General features: G+C 47.1%; 1 protein-coding gene across 3 annotated transcripts in view; it reads right to left on the minus strand.

The window, feature by feature from the left end:
• LOC122551953 (anion exchange protein 3-like) overlaps nucleotides 1–13,749 on the minus strand; it is a 313,611-nt gene that overhangs the window by 207,248 nt on the left and 92,614 nt on the right. The gene's annotated exons all lie outside the window — the stretch shown is intronic.

Consider the following 13,749-nt stretch of genomic DNA (forward strand, 5'->3'; position numbering starts at 1 on the left):
GTCTTCAGTGTTTGATGCCATCTCTCTAGCACTCCCTGCAATTCGGGATGGTACACAGCAGATTTGAATTGCTTTATTCCCAAGTTATCCATAACCTCCTTGAATAGTTTGGATGTGAGGTTTGATCCTTGACCTGACTGGATCTCTATTGGCAGGCCGTATCTCGTAAAACATTTAAGTAATTCTACTACAACCCTTTTTATCCTGTGATATTGCGCAATGGGATTGCCTCTGGAAATCTAGTCGACACATCTATTATTTTGTTAATAAATACTTATTCCCACTTTTTGTTTGAGGTAGGGGACCTACGCAATCAATCAAACTCTTGTGAAAAATTCCTCAAATGCTGGATTAGGTATGAAAGGTGCAGGTTTTATTACTGACTGTGGTTTTCTGATTAGCTGACATGTATGAGATGTCTGGCAAAATTCAACTACATCTTTATGTAGTCCAAACCAGTAAAAATGTCTTAGTATTTTAGCCTGTGTTTTCCTCACCCCTAAATGACCCCCAGTTGGTAGCTCATGCACCACTTGCAGCACCTCCTTTCGAGATCCCACTGGCAAAACAATTTGATAAATCTCTGCCCATTTTTCATCTGCTTGAATGTGTGATGGTCTCCACTTCTTCATTAAGACATAATTTGTTAAGTAATAATACACAGGAATGCATTCACTTTCTTTCTCAGTAAATGCCTTTTGATAAACTATTTTAACTCCTCATCTTTCTGCTGTAATTCAATCAGCTTAGCAGAGCTAAACATACTTGCATATTTACCTACTTGCTCCTTCTCCATAAGACCATAAGAAATAGGGGTAGATGTAAGGTCATTCAGCCCATCGAGTCATGGCTGATGGGCATTTCAATGCCACTAACCCGTACTCTCCCCGTAGCCCTTAATTCCTTGCGAGATTAAGAATTTATCAATCTCTGCCTTGAAGACATTTAGCGTCCCAGCCTCCACTGCACTCCGTGGCAATGAATTCCACAGGCCCACCACTCTCTGGGTGAAGAAATGTCTCATTTCCTTTCGAAACTGACCCCCTCTAATTCTAAGGCTGTGCCCACGGGTCCTAGTCTCCCCGCCTGACGGAAACAATTCCCCAGCATCCACCCTTTCTAAGCCATGCATTATCTTGTAAGTTTCTATTAGATCTCCCCTTAACCTTCTAAACTCTAATGAATACAATCCCAGGATCCTCAGCCGTTCATCATATGTTAGGCCTAGCATTCCAGGGACCATCCGTGTGAATCTCCGCTGGACACGCTCCAGTGCCAGTATGTCCTTCCTGAGGTGTGGGGCCCAAAACTGGACACACTATTCTAAATGAGGCCTAACTAGAGCTTTATAAAGTCTCAGAAGCACATCGCAGCTTTTATGTTCCAACCCTCTTGAGATAAATGACAACATTATACTTGTTTTCTTAACCATGGACTCAACCTGCAAGACAACCTTTAGAGAATCCTGCACTAGCACTCCCAGATCCCAGGTCCCTTTGCACTTTGGCTTTATGAATTTTCTCACCATTTATAAAATAGTCCATGCTTGTGTTCTTTTTTCCAAAGTGCAAGATCTCGCATTTGCTCATAAGAACAAAGACAAAGAAAATTTATAGCCCAGGGCCAGGCCCTTCGGCCCTCCAAGCCTGAGCCGATCTAAATCTACTGTCTAAACCTGTCGCCCAATTCTTAAGTATCTATATCCCTCTGCTCCCCACCTACTCATGTGTCTGTCCAGATGCATCTTAAATGAATCTACCGTGCCTGCCTCTACCACCTCTGCTGGCAACGCGTTCCAAACGCCCACCACCCTCTGTGTGAAGTACTTACTGCATGTATCCCCCTTAAATTTCCCACCTCTCACCTTGAAAGCGTGACCTCTCGTTATTGAATCCTTCACCCTGCGAAAAACCATGTCTCTATCTCTTCGTAGTTCATGGAATGCCCTGCCAGTAGCAGTGGTGGACTCTCCCTCATTATGGGCATTTAAGCGGGCATTGGATAGGCATATGGAGGATAGTGGGCTAGTGTAGATTAGGTGGGCTTGGATTGGCGCAACATCGAGGGCCGAAGGGCCTGTACTGCGCTGTATTCTTCTATGTTCTATGTTCTATGTTCTATCCACCCTGTCTATACCCTTCATGATTTTGCAAACCTCAATCAGGTCCTCCCTCAATCTCCTTTTTTCTCGTGAAAATAAACCTAACCTTCTCAACTTCTCTTCATAGCTTCCATACCAGGCAACATCCTCGTAGTTTGGCGCACCGACCTTTACACTGCTGAGGCTAAACGCCAGCTCGCGGACACCTCCTCCTACTGCCCCCTTGACCATGACCCCACCCCCCACCACCAAACCATCATCTCCCAGACCATCCATAACCTCATCACCTCAGGGGATCTCCCATCCACCGCCTCCAACCTCATAGTCCCACAACCCCGCACCGCCCGTTTCTACCTCCTGCCCAAAATCCACAAACCTGACTGCCTCGGCCGACCCATTGTCTTAGCCTCCTCCTGCCCCACCGAACTCATCTCTGCATACCTCGACACGGTCCTGTCCCCCTTAGTCCAAGAACTCCCCACCTACTTCAGGACACCACCCACGCCCTCCACCTCCTCCATGACTTTCGCTTCCCCGGCCCCCAACACCTTATCTTCACCATGGACATCCAGTCCCTGTATACCTCCATCCCCCATCATGAAGGACTCAAAGCCCTCCGCTTCTTCCTCTCCCGCCGACCCAACCAGTACCCTTCCACTGACACCCTCCTTCGACTGACTGAACTGGTCCTCACCCTGAACAACTTCTCTTTCCAATCCTCCCACTTCCTCCAAACCAAAGGAGTAGCCATAGGCACCCGCATAGGCCCCAGCTATGCCTGCCTCTTCGTAGGATATGTGGAACAGTCCATCTTCCGCAGCTACACTGGCACCACCCCCCACCTTTTCCTCCGCTACATTGATGACTGTATCGGCGCTGCCTCGTGCTCCCACGAGGAGGTTGAACAGTTCGTCCACTTTACTAACACCTTCCACCCCGACCTCAAATTCACCTGGACAGTCTCAGACTCCTCCCTCCCCTTCCTAGACCTTTCTATTTCTATCTCGGGCGACCGAATCAACACGGACATTTACTATAAACCGACCGACTCCCACAGCTACTTAGACTACACCTCCTCCCACCCTGCCCCCTGTAAAAACGCCATCCCATTCTCCCAATTCCTTCGACTCCGCCGCATCTGCTCCCAGGAGGACCAGTTCCAAAGCCGTACAACCCAGATGGCCTCTTTCTTCAAGGACCACAATTTCCACCCCAGACGTGGTCGACGATGCCCTCCACTGCATGTCTTCCACTTCCCGCTCCTCCGCTCTTGAGCCCCGCCCCTCCAACCGCCACCAGGACAGAACCCCACTGGTCCTCACCTACCACCCCACCAATCTCCATGTACAGCGTATCATCCGCCATCATTTCCGCCACCTCCAAACGGACCCCACAACCAAGGATATATTTCCCTCCCCTCCCCTATCAGCGTTCCGAAAAGACCACTCCCTCCATAAGTCCCTCGTCAGGTCCACACCCCCCATCAACCCAACCTCCACTCCCGGCACCTTCCCCTGCAACCGCAAGAAATGCAAAACTTGCGCCCACACCTGCCCCCTTACTTCCCTCCAAGGCCCCAAGGGACACTTCCATATCCGCCACAAATTCACCTGCACCTCCACACACATCATCTATTGCATCCGCTGCACCCGATGTGGCCTCCTCTATATTGGGGAGACAGGCCGCCTACTTGCAGAACGTTTCAGAGAACACCTCTGGGACACCTGGACCAACCAACCCAACCGCCCCGTGGCTTAACACTTCAACTCCCCCTCCCACTCCACCAAGGACATGCAGGTCCTTGGACTCCTCCATCGCCAGACCATGGCAACATGACGGTTGGAGGAGGAGCGCCTCATCTTCCGCCTGGGAACCCTCCAACCACAACGGATGAACTCGGATTTCACCAGTTTCCTCATTTCCCCTCCCCCCACCTTGTCTCAGTCAAATCCATCGAACTCAGCACCACCTTCCTAACCTGCAATCTTCTTCCTGACCTCTCCGCCCCCACCCCACTCCGGCCTATCACCCTCACCTTGAGCTCCTTCCACCTATCGCATTTCCAAAGCCCGTCCCCCAAGTCCCTCCTCCCTACCTTTTATCTTAGCCTGCTGGACACACTTTCCTCATTCCTGAAGAAGGGCTCATGCCCGAAACGTCGATTCTCCTGCTCTTTGGATGCTGCCTGACCTGCTGCACTTTTCCAGCAACACATTTTCAGCAACATCCTCGTAAACCTTCTCTGCACCCCCTCCAAAGCATCCACATCCTTTCGGTAATGTGGGGACCAGAACTGTACACAGTATTCTAAATGCAGCCGAGCCAATGTCTTGTATAATTTTAACATGACCTGCCAGCTCTTATACGCAATACCCCATCCGATGAAGGCAAGCATACCATGTGCCTTCTTGACCACTCTATCCACTTGTGCAGCAACCTTCAGGGTACAATGGGCCTGAACTCCCAGATCTCTCTGCTCATCAACTTTTCCCAAGGCTCTTCCGTTTACTGTATAATTTGCTCTAGAATTAGACTTGCCTAAATGCATCACCTCACATTTGTCTGGACTGAAACCATCTGCCACTTTTCCGCCCGACTCTCCAGTCTATCTAAATCCTCCTGTATTCTCTGACAGTCCCTTATGCTTTCTGCTACTCCACCAATCTTCGTGTCATCTGCAAACTTGCTGATCATACCAACAGTGCCCTCTTCCAGATCGTTTATGTATATTACAAACAACAGTGGCCCCAACACTGACCCCTGTGGAACACCACTGTCACCTTTCTCCATTTTGAGAAACTCCCTTCAACTACTACTCTCTGTCTCCTGTTGCTCAACCAGTTCTTTATCCACCTAGCGAGAACACCCTGCACACCATGTGACTTCACTTTCTCCATTAGTCTACCATGGGGAACCTTATCAAATGCCTTACTAAAGTCCATGTATATGACATCTGCAGCCCTTCCTTCATCTATCAACTTGGTCACTTCCTCGAAGACCTCTATTAAGTTGATAAGGCACGATCTCCCCCCCACAAAACCATGTTCCCTATCACTGATAAGCCCATTCTTTTCTAAATATAAATAGATCCTATCCCTCAGTACCTTCTCCAGCAACTTTCCCACCACTGACGTCAGGCTCACTGGTCTGTAGTTACCTGGAATATCCCTACTACCCTTCTTGTACAGGGGGACAACATGAGCAACCCTCCAGTCCTCCGGCACCTCACCTGTATTTAAGGATGCCACAAAGATATCTGTCAGGGCCCCAGCTATTTCCTCTCTCGCCTCCCTCACCAACCTAGGATAGATCCCATCCGGTCCTGGGGATTTATCCACCTTAATAACCTCTAGCCTACCCAACACATCTTCCCTCCTTATGTCAACGTGATCCAGACTAATCGAACTTCTATCCCTAATCTCAACATTCATCATGTCCCTCTCCTCAGTGAACACTGATTCAAAGTAATCATTCAGAATCTCACCCATTTTCTCAGGTTCGACACACAGCCTTCCTTCGTTATTCTTTAGTGAACCAATCCTTTCTCTAGTTACCCGCTTGCTTCTTATATAAGAATAAAATGCTTTGGGATTCTCCTTAATTCTGCTCACTAAAGCTATTTCATGACCCCTTTTAGCCCACTTGATTTCTCGTTTAAGACCTGTCCTACTCTTCCGATATTCCTCCAGAGCCCATTCTGTTCTTAGCTGCCTTGACCTTATGTCTGCTTCCCTTTTCCTCTTGGCTAGTCATAAAATTTCTTCTGTCATCCACGGTCCACGAATCTTGCCCTTCCTATCCTTTGCCTTCAACGAGACATGCCTATCCTGCACTATCTTTAACCTATCTTTGAAAGCCTCCCACATCTCAAATGTGGACTTGCCTTCAAATAGCTGTATCCAATTCACATTTCCAAGCTCCTGCCTAATTTTGGTATAATTGGCCTTGGCCCAAGTTTAGTACTCTTCCCTTAGGACCACTCTCTTCTTTATCTACAAGTATTCTAGAACTTACAGAATTCTGGTCACTGTTCCCAAAGAAATCCCCCACCACAACTTCTACCACCTGTCCTGGCTCGTTCCCCAGTACCAGGTCCAAAATGGCCCCTTCCCTCGCCGGACTATTGACATACTGCTCTCGAAAACTTTCCTGGAAGCTTCTTACAAATTCTACCCCATCCAGACCTCTGACGTTAAGTGTATCTCAGTCAATGTTGGGAAAATTAAAATCTCCCATCACCACTACCCTATTGCCTCTATATCTTTCCATAATCTGCTTACCTATTTGTTCTTCTACCTCACGCTCACTGTTGGGAGGCCTGTAATACAGCCCCAACAATGTAACTGCACCCTTCTTACTTCTCAGCTCCACCCATAATGCCTCACTACCCAAGACCTCTATAGTGTGCTCCTTTAGCACAGCCATGATATCGTCCTTGACCAGCAATGCAACTACACCCCCCCCCCCCCCCCTTTTACTTCCCTCCCTGTCCTGTCTGAAGCATCTACATCCTGGAACATTTACTTGCCAATTATGATGCCCTTCCTTCAACCAAGTCTCTGTGATTACAATAACATCATACTCCCAGGCACCAATCCAAGCCCTAAGTTCATCTGCCTTACACACTATACTCCTTGCATTAAAATAGATGCATTTCATGCCACTATTTTTTTTTTTGCGCTCATCTGCTCTCTGTCTACTCTTCCCTTTATTAATACTATTTTCATAATTCTTACAGTCTCCAGTCACCACCTCACTGCCTACTTGTTTTCTCTTCTGGTTCCTAGCCCCCTGCCACATTAGATTAAAACCTCCCCAACAGTAGTAGCAAAAACTCCCCCAAGGAAATTGATTCCGGTCTGGTTCAGGTGTAGACCGTCCACTTTGTAATAGTCCCACCTTCCCCAAAACTGGTCCCAATGTCCAACAAATCTGGACTCCTCCCTCCTACACCATCTCTCATATTGAATTTCATCAGCCATTTCTTAGACCATCTCCTAAACTGTCTAAATCTTTCTGCAGCCTCCCCACTTCCTCAGTACTATCTGCTTGCCCACCTAACTTCGTATCATCGGCGAACTTTGCCAGAATGCCCCCAGTCCCTTCATCCCGATCATTAATATATAAAGTGAACAGCTGCAGCCCCAACACTGAACCCTGCGGGACACCGCTTGTCACCGGCTGCCATTCCAAGAAAGAACCTTTCATCCCAACTCTCTGCCTTCTGTCAGACGGCCAATCCTCAATCCATACCAGTAGCTCACCTCGAACACCATGGGCCCTCACCTTGCTCAGCAGCCTCCCGTGAGGCACCTTATCAAAGGCCTTTTGGAAGTCTAGGTAGATAGACAATAGACAACAGGTGCAGGAGTAGGCCATTCTGCCCTTCGATTTTGGATTAGTGGTACTGGAAGAGCACAGCAGTTCAGGCAGCATCCGAGGAGCATGCTGCCTGAAGTGCTGTGCTCTTCCAGCACCACTAAACCAAAATCTGGTTTCCAGCATCTGCAGTCATTGTTTTTACCTAGTTGATTCTGCCCTTCGAGCCAGCACCACCATTTATTATGATCATGGCTGACCATCCTCAATCAGTATCCTGTTCCTGCCTTATCCCCATAACCCTTGATTCCTCTATCCTTAAGAGCTCTATCCAACCCTTTCTTGAAAGTATCCAGAGAACTTGGCCTCCACAGCCTTCTGGGGCAGAGCATTCCACACACTCACCACTCTCTGGGTTAAGAAGTTTCTCCTCAACTCTGTTCTAAGTGGCCTACCCCTTATTTTTAAACTGTGTCCTCTGGTTCGGGACTCACCCATCAGTGGAAACATGTTTCCTGCCTCCAGAGTGTCCAATCCTTTAATAATCTTATATGTCTCAATCAGATCCCCTCTCAGCCTTCTAAACTCAAGAGTATACAAGCCCAGTCGCTCCAATCTTTCAGCCTAAGATAGTCCCGGCCTTCTGGGAATTGACCTCGTGAACCTACGCTGCACTCCCTCAATAGCCAGAATGTCTTTCCTCAAATTTGGAGAACAAAACTGCGCACAATATTCCAGGTGCGGTCTCACCAGGGCCCTGTACAGCTGTAGAAGGACCTCTTTGCTTCTACACTCAATCCCTCTTGTTATGAAGGCCAGCATGCTATTCGCTTTCTTCACTACCTGCTGTACCTGCATGCTTGCTTTCATTGACCGATGTACAAGAACACCTAGATCTCTCTGTACTGTCCCTTTACCTAACTTGACTCCATTTAGATAGTAATCTACCTTCCTGTCCTTGCCACCAAAGTGGATAACCACACATTTATCCACATTAAACTGCATTAAACTAGAGAGCTGACCACGCCCCTCTCTTTATACAGGTCACTTCTAAAACATGACCACTTTGCCGTGAAGTCTCATCTGTTTATATATAAACAAAAGGCCTCTCAAGATCCTTTTCATCTCTGTACGAAACCAGACTGATTGGAGGTCTGACCCGGTTTATTATCCCTCTGACAAAAACAAGGACAGAGTCTCCTTGAACCAAGGAACAGCTTTTAGGAAAAAAACAGACTAGCTTTGTGACGCGTGAGATACAACCAGATTGGGTGTATATCACAGGGATTTTGGAGGCAATATGGGGATTCAGTGCAAAGGGGAAAAGGTGTATTTTGCTTTCGTTTTTAGGTTCATAGTTTGTGAGGTCTTTGTAAGGGGGATAGAAAGAAGTAATTAGTTGTGAATGGGGATAGTAAGAGGGATAGTTGGATAGAGCTCTTAAGGATAGTGCAATCAAGGGTTATGGGGATAAGGCAGGAACAGAATACTGATTGAGGATGATCGGTCATGATCACAATAAATGGTGGTGCTGGCTCGTAGGGCAGAATGGCCTACTCCTGCACGTATTGTCTATTGTCATATATTCAGGGAAATAGACTGTTCTCTGTGGCTAGGATTGCGAGTTCAGAAGGTGTGTTGCCTACATGATGCCCAGACCAGATTATCTCAAATGGAGTTCAGAGAAACCTGGAGTGGGAGGGGAAGGATCCAGTTGCATGGCACGGTGGCTCATTGGTTAGCATTGATGCCTCACAGCACCAGGGACCCAGGCTTGACGCCGCGCTCGGACATCTGCCTGTGTGGAGTTTGCACATTCTCCCTGTCTGTCTGCGTGGGTTTCCTCTGGATGCTCCGGTTTCCACTCACAATCCAAAGATGTGCAGATTGGATGAATTGGCCAATAAATTACTCGTAGTGTTCAGGGATGTGTAGGCTAGGTGCATTAGTCAGGGGTAAACATAGGGTAGGGGAATGGGTCTGGGTGGGTTAGTCTTTGGAGGGTCAGTGTGGACTTGTTGGGCTGAAGGGCCTGTTTCCACACTGTAGGGGTTCTATGATTCTATGAGTTGTCATGGTCCACATAGGTACCAATGACGTATGTAGAAAGGGGAAAAAGGTTCTGCTGAGGGAAGATGAGCAGCTAGGAGCTAAAATAAAAAGCAGAGCAAAAAGGTAATAATTTCCAGATTACTATCGAAGCAACGAGCTAATTGGCACAGGATCAACAAAATTAAAGAGGTAACTGCGTAGCTGAAAGATTGGTGAGGGAGAAATGATTCAAATTCATGGAACATTGGCACTAGTACTGGGGAAGGACAAAGCTATTCCAAGAGATGGGCTCCACCTGAATCAAGGACCAGAGTCCTTGCAAATCTCATAACTAGGACTGTGGATCAGGCTGTGGGGGTAGGTAGGGTGGTTCAGATGCATAGTAAATCATTTGAAAAGTTCAAGGTGGGAGGTTCAGCCGAGGATATTAAAGTTTCCAGAACAAATCATAAGACACAGAGTATGGAAGGGCTCAGGAATCGAATTTCAGGGGCAGAAGTTAAGGGGACAACTACGAGAAGGAGAGGCAAGTCAACACAAGACTGAGGGTGTTGTACTTACTTCCAGCCTTGGGCGACTGCCTGTGTGGAGTTTGCATATTCTCCCCGAGTCTGCTCTGGTGTCTCCTCCGGGTGCTCCGGTTTCCTCCCACAGTCCAAAATTGTGCAGGTCAGGTGAATTGGCCATGCTAAATTGTCCATAGTGTTAGGTGCATTAGTCAGAGGGAAATGGGTCTGGGTGGGTTACTCTTCAGAGGGTCAGTGTGGACTGGTTGGGCCGAAGGGCATGTTTCCACACTGTAGGGAATCTAATCAAATGCATGCAGTATATGAAACAAGATTAGATTGTCTACAGTGTGGAAACCTTTGGCCCAACCAGTCCAATCCAACCCTCTGAAGAGTAACCCACCCAGACCCATTTCCCTCTGACTAATGTACTGAACACTACGGGCAATTTAGCATGGCCAATTTACCTGACCTGCACATCTTTGGATTGTGGGAGGAAACCCACGCAGACACGGGGAGAATGTGCAAATGTCACACAGACAGTCACCCGAGGCTGGAATCGAACCTGGGTCCCTGGCGCTGTGAGGCAGCAGTGTTAACTACTGAGCCACCATGCTGTCCTAAGGTAAGAGAGCTTATAGCACAGATTGAAATTGGTAGGTATGATGTTGTGGGTAACATAGAGATGTGGTTGTAAGGGAGTCAGGGCTGGGAATTAAATGTCCATTAATTAAATATCCATACAGTTGGTTCTGCTGTAATGCTTGTTTCTCCAATGCAAATTGGCTTTAATGCATTTGAAAAATTTACACCATTATTTGTAAAACATGACCTTCCCTTACCTGTATTGGCTATAACGTGATTCCAGCCTCAGTAGTTTAAATGCTGCTGCCATTGAGCGATTTTCCTATAATGCGGATTCACACAGGAACAGAACTACCATGTTATATCAGAACTGACTGTACTATTGAAAGGTCAGGCAAATAGGCAAAGGGGAAAGAGTTACTTTCTTAGAAAGAAATGAATTAAATCGATAGCTAGAAGTGATACAGAGTCGGAAGGTGTAGAATCCCTTAGGGTAGAGTTGAGAAACCGCAAAGGGAATACTCTGATGGGAATTGTATAGGCTTCCTAGAAGCAGTCAGGATGAGGGGAAGAAAATAAGTCAGGAGACAGAAAATGCGTGTAAGAAAGGCACTGACAATAATCATGCCCTTGATCACAGATCGGGGTGGAACTGCTGAGTTAAAGGAGTGTGACTACCTCCTGGGGCAAAGTGTGCAGGTAACTTTCCCTTTCCCAAATGTGGTGCAATGTCTGTTGCTCAGATTCCTGCTCCTCCTACTCACTTCCTGTTTAAATCCGTAAGAAATAGGAATAGGCCATTCGGCCCCTCAAGCCTCCTCCACCATTCAATAGGATGGAGGCTGATTTGACATTTCCCACATCCACTTTCCCACTCTTTCCCTAACCCTCAATTCCCTCAACAGTTTGTTCTGATAGAACACGATAGTTCTGTTCCCGCGCGACCCCGCGTTATAAGAAAATCACACAATAGCAGCATCATTCAAACCAATGGGACCGGAACTGTGTTGTAGCCCTTAGAGGTCAGGAAAGTTCACATTCTACAAAAAACACTCTAAATTCTTCAATTGCATTATAGCCAATTCATGCTGAAGAAATGTGCGTTATCACAGAACTAACTGTATCTATCTCAGTCTTAAATATACACAAGGACTCTGCTCCCACAGCTCTCTGTGGCAAGGAGCTCCAAAACTCACAACCTCTTGAGAGAAAACAAATCCTCCTCATCTCAGTCTTAAATTGTTGCCCCTTTATTCTGAGACTATACCCCCTGGTCCTGGACTCTCCCATAAGGGGAAACACCCTCTCAGCATTGACACTGTCAAGCCCCTTCAGTATCCAATATGTTTCAATGAGATCATCTCTCATTCTCCTAACCTTCGGTGAGTAGAGTCCCAACCCTATTTAACCTTTGCTCATGAGACAATCCCTCCATTCCAGGGATCATCCCTAATGGACCTTCTCTGAACTACCTCCAATAAAATGACATTGTTCCTTAAATAAGGGACCAAGCCTGCTCCCAGTGCTCCCAATGTGGTCTCCCCAGCACCTTGTACAGTTTGCAGTAAAACTTCCCTACTCTTATACCCCAACTCCCCCTGAAATGAGGGCCAACATTCCATGAACCCTTCCTGATTCCCTGCTGTCCTTGGGTGCTAGCTTTCTGTGTTTCATTCCCCCAAGTCCCTTTGTGTTGCACTTTCTCTCCGTTTAAATAATACTATTCTTTCTTTCAAAATGAACAACTTCACATTTTCCCACATTATATTCCATTTCACAACCTTTGGCCTACTTACTTAATCTATCAAGATCTCTCTGTAAACTCAAAATCCCGCTGGCAACCTGCCTCTCCACCTATTTTTGTGTCCTTTGCAAATTTGACTAAAGCACATTTGCTCCTTCCTCCATGTCATTTATATATTTTAAACAGTTGTGGTCCCACCACTGATCCATATGGAACCCCACTGGTCACTGTAGTGATTAAAATGGAGACAGCAAGGTGAACTTCACGGAGTAAGAATTCCCTGATTGGGGCTGTTAAACTGGTCCAATCAGAGAGCCCCGGCTGACAGATATAAACAGGAGGGGGAGGGGGTCATTAGGGCCGACTGCCTGCCCCTCTTCCGCGGTTACGTTAGGGCCCGGGTGTCTCTGGAGAAGGAGCACGCGATGTCCACCAACACCCTGGAGTTGTTCAGGGAGAGGTGGGCGCCGCAGGGAGTGGAGCGCATTATTTCTGTCTCCAACTCTATTTTGATTTAGTCCCTACCCTCCCCTTCACTGTTTTGATCACACAGCACTGTCCTTTGATGTGAAGGGCAGTGTTTGTCACTGGCCACCCGGGTGTTTTCCTATCTTCCTGGTGGTGGAAATTGAATAAAGATTGGTGCACTTTGTGTCTTTCACTGTGTCTCACACCTGCACACACACACCATGGGTGCTCGGAATAAAATAGGCACTACCGCACTTAGGTGGTAGTATGGGGGTTAATTTAGAAAAAAAAAGGAAAAAAAAAGAATAAAAAAGAAAAAGAAAAGAAAAATAATAAACAGGAGGGGGAGGGGGTCATTAGGGCCGACTGCCTGCCCCTCTTCCGCGGTTACGTTAGAGCCCGGGTGTCCTTGGAGAAGGAGCACGCGGTGTCGACCAATATCCTGGAGTTGTTCAGGGAGAGGTGGGCGCCGCAGGGAGTGGAGTGCATTATTTCTGTCTCCAACTCTATTTTGATTTAGTCCCTACCCTCCCCTTCACTGTTTTGATCACACAGCACTGCCCTTTGATGTGAAGGGCAGTGTTTGTCACTGGCCACTCGGGTGTTTTCCTATCTTCCTGGTGGTGGAATTTGAATAAAGATTCGTGCACTTTGTGTCTTCCACTGTGTCTCACACCTGCACACACACAAACCATGGATGCTGGGGAAAATATAAGCACTACCGCACTTAGGTGGTAGTGTGGGGGTTAAATTTTAAAAAAAAAGGAGTGTAAGGGCAGTGTAAAAGAAGAAAAAAAGAAAAAAATAAACAGGAGGGTCAGAGATTCTGTTCACTCTAAGAACTGGGTCTGAAGAGGCAGGACTCAAGTCAAGGACTCTTCATGTGTTAATAAAGAGTCTGTTATTTCAGTCACGGGTCACCAACCTGAAAAAAACCCCTTATCCCCCACTCACTGTTTCCTGCCTGTTAGTTA

The sequence above is a fragment of the Chiloscyllium plagiosum genome, unplaced genomic scaffold (assembly GCF_037043375.1).
Source record: "Chiloscyllium plagiosum isolate Xiang-an unplaced genomic scaffold, Cpla_swu_hap1 HiC_scaffold_7, whole genome shotgun sequence".
In the NCBI taxonomy this organism is placed as follows: domain Eukaryota; kingdom Metazoa; phylum Chordata; class Chondrichthyes; order Orectolobiformes; family Hemiscylliidae; genus Chiloscyllium; species Chiloscyllium plagiosum.